This window comes from Carlito syrichta, unplaced genomic scaffold, assembly GCF_000164805.1.
Source record: "Carlito syrichta isolate Samal-C Ts95f unplaced genomic scaffold, Tarsius_syrichta-2.0.1 Scaffold289014, whole genome shotgun sequence".
Taxonomy (NCBI): Eukaryota; Metazoa; Chordata; class Mammalia; order Primates; family Tarsiidae; genus Carlito; species Carlito syrichta.
Window position 1 is genome coordinate 37935 of NW_007233110.1, and position 2918 is coordinate 40852.

Genomic DNA, 2918 nt, shown 5'->3' on the forward strand with positions numbered 1-2918 from the left:
CTCAGTGTTCTCATCTGTAAAATGAGAATGATAATTACAATCATTACCTCATAGGGTAGTTAAAGGTCATATGATTCATGTCTGAAGCACAGACAGTAGTAGCAAAACTTTAACTCCATTTGTCTCTGTAGCACTATCCACATCTGACATACTGCAACTTTGTGTCTGTTTACTGTCTATCTTCTCCCACTATAACATACATTCTAGGAAAGCAAGTAATCAGGCTTTTTCACGACTCCACTCTCAGCACAAAGAATAATGCTTGGCTCACAGGGCTCTGTAAATATTTGTCAACTGAATAAATGAATGAACAAATGAATGCCTATGAACATAGTGTTTATGGATGATTTGTCTAATGGAAACTTAAAATGATCAAATGAGTCCATTACAGAAATGCATAATCATAATTTAAAATGGTTCAAAATTGAAGAAATTAAAATTTGTAATCAATGCTTAATGCCCAAGAAAAATTATTTTCAAGATTCTGCTTTTTAAATGTGTGATATTAATAAATTTTCCACTAGGCAAAGTAAAAATAACTGTAGAACTCCCTAGAAATATAAAAGTCTCACTACATACTAAAGAATCTGCAGACATAGGAGGGGGACCCCAAAAACCTGGAATTATCTTTTGGAGGGCGGAACCCTCGTAGTGCAGGCTTCCCCCATTAGGTAACCCATCAGTGTCAGTGCACCAGCTAGTGTTGTGAGAGGCTGCGTTCAGATCCTTTGAAGTTTTTTCAGAGATTCTTTCAATGCATTTGCTCATTTCGTTATGGGTGATTTATGAACACACCTGCCTACACCACACTGAGCATTCGGCAGTTTTTGACCAAAAACCACATGACCCCCATATCCCACACTTCCTATTCACCCAATCTTGCCCTGAAAAACGATTTTTTTTTGTTTGTTCCCCTCCCCTGGCAGTTTCCCACTTCTGCCAATCCCTTTCTTAGAGTTTTATGATAATTGTTCAAGGTCTGTTTATGAGGGAGAATGCGTGGTACTCAGTTCTTTGTTTCTGTGATAGAGCATTCAGTATTATAGACTCTAAGTCCATCCAAGTTGCTGCGAAGCTCATAATTTTGTTCTTCATCATGGCTGCATAATATTCCATCATGCATATGTACCATTTTTTTTTAAAATCCAGGCCTCTTTCGATGGGCAGCATGGTTGACTCCATATTTTTGCTATTGTGAATAATGCTGCAATAAACATGCATGTGCAGGTATCTTTTTCATAGAGTGACTATTCCTCTGGGTATAGTCCTCAATGATGGTGCGAGCTATGCAGGTTTTCACAGTGGGTGAAGGGAGGTCCAGGTTTGAAATTCTCCACTCTGGGCTGCACCTGACAGTGCTGTCGGAGTCTCTGGATTTGTCATGCTTAGAAAGCTCCCATGGTAATTCACATGGTGCTCACAAGATTTCGAAAACCACTTCCTGAAGAACTAAAGGTGCTAACGAGCTGACCCAGCCTTCAGGAACTCGGACATCCAGGCAAGCTTTCAACCTCTGGCTGTTCTCACTCCTTTGGTCACCTCAGTCATCAGCATTGTCCCTTCTGCATTCACGCCTCAGGACCCTAGGGAGCCACTTCAGTGCCATTTGTCTAATTTAAACACCTCTTTTGAAAAATTCTCCAGTTTTTGTGTTTTTTTAAATTAAAATTTTCAAAAAGTTAAAAAAAAAGAAAAAGCAAAATTATCCAAAAGTGATCTCTTTCTCCATCCCTCATAGAGGTACAATCCGCGCTCCAGCAAATAGGCACTGGAAATAAAGCATGAATCCCCACCCTTTGTCCTCTGCTTCCAGCATTTACCCCAATGTCTGTCTGGGTTATTTCATTAAATGCACCATCATTCCCTGCTGTGGAGCTAGAAAAGAACCTGCACCATGCATGAGTCCTTCCTTCCCCTCAGCAGCACAGCTCACCCCTCAGCGACACACTTCAGTGGCCGTGAAAGGACATCCAGGATCTGCCCACTTACCTCCAGTTCACCCAAATCATGGAAGCACAGGCATGGTCACCCATTCTGCATACCATATTGCCTTTCTAACACTTTCCCTGTTTCCTAAAATGCATTTTCCTTACAGCAGCCAGGATGATTTTGAAATAAAAAACTATCCTCATCACTCTAATTTTGAAAAGATTTCAAATGATTCCTACTCATAGAATAAAATCATTAACTTCATTACCAAAGATAACATACTCTACCATGCTTTATTCCCTAACATGGTTTAATTTACTTCATAGAGCTTGTCATTGTCTGAAAGCATATTACATATGTAATCACTGCCTGCTTCTTATGATTGCATTCACTCTCTATAAAGGTAAGAGTCCTGCCTTGTTTCTGCTTACTGCCCAAAGAAGTATTTATCCATATGAGTCGTCTGTTGAATATGGTTGGGTAAATTCATGGATAAATAAGTAAATGTGTAATTTTATATTCTGTATTCATTCCCAAATTCAAGCTGGGTGAAACCTCAGCCATTCCTGCCTGTCCAGGCCTGTCACCCTCTGGGGATAATGATGCACCTACACAAATCAAGAAGAGTATTGCAAACCAAGGAAGCATGCAGGCAGTTTCTCAGGATCAGTACCTAGTCCTCATTCCAATGAATTAGTCCAGTTTTTTTTCTATTTAAATCATAACCTGTTTGATTACCTCATGCTCCACTGGGTCATTGAGTGCATACTCCCTGATTTTGTGGCTGGAGAAAGGTTATCCATTTGCTGATTCTTGCCTGGGTAACGGGCATGTCGCCCTTGCTTTCATGTCTGGGTAATGGTATATACTTGATGCACCCATGCCTTGGTAGTGGTTGTATGTTTCATATTTTCACAACTTCATGATAAATGCATGCCTGACTGTTTCATGCCTAGGTAATGACTGTGTATTTGATGGTTTCAAGTCCC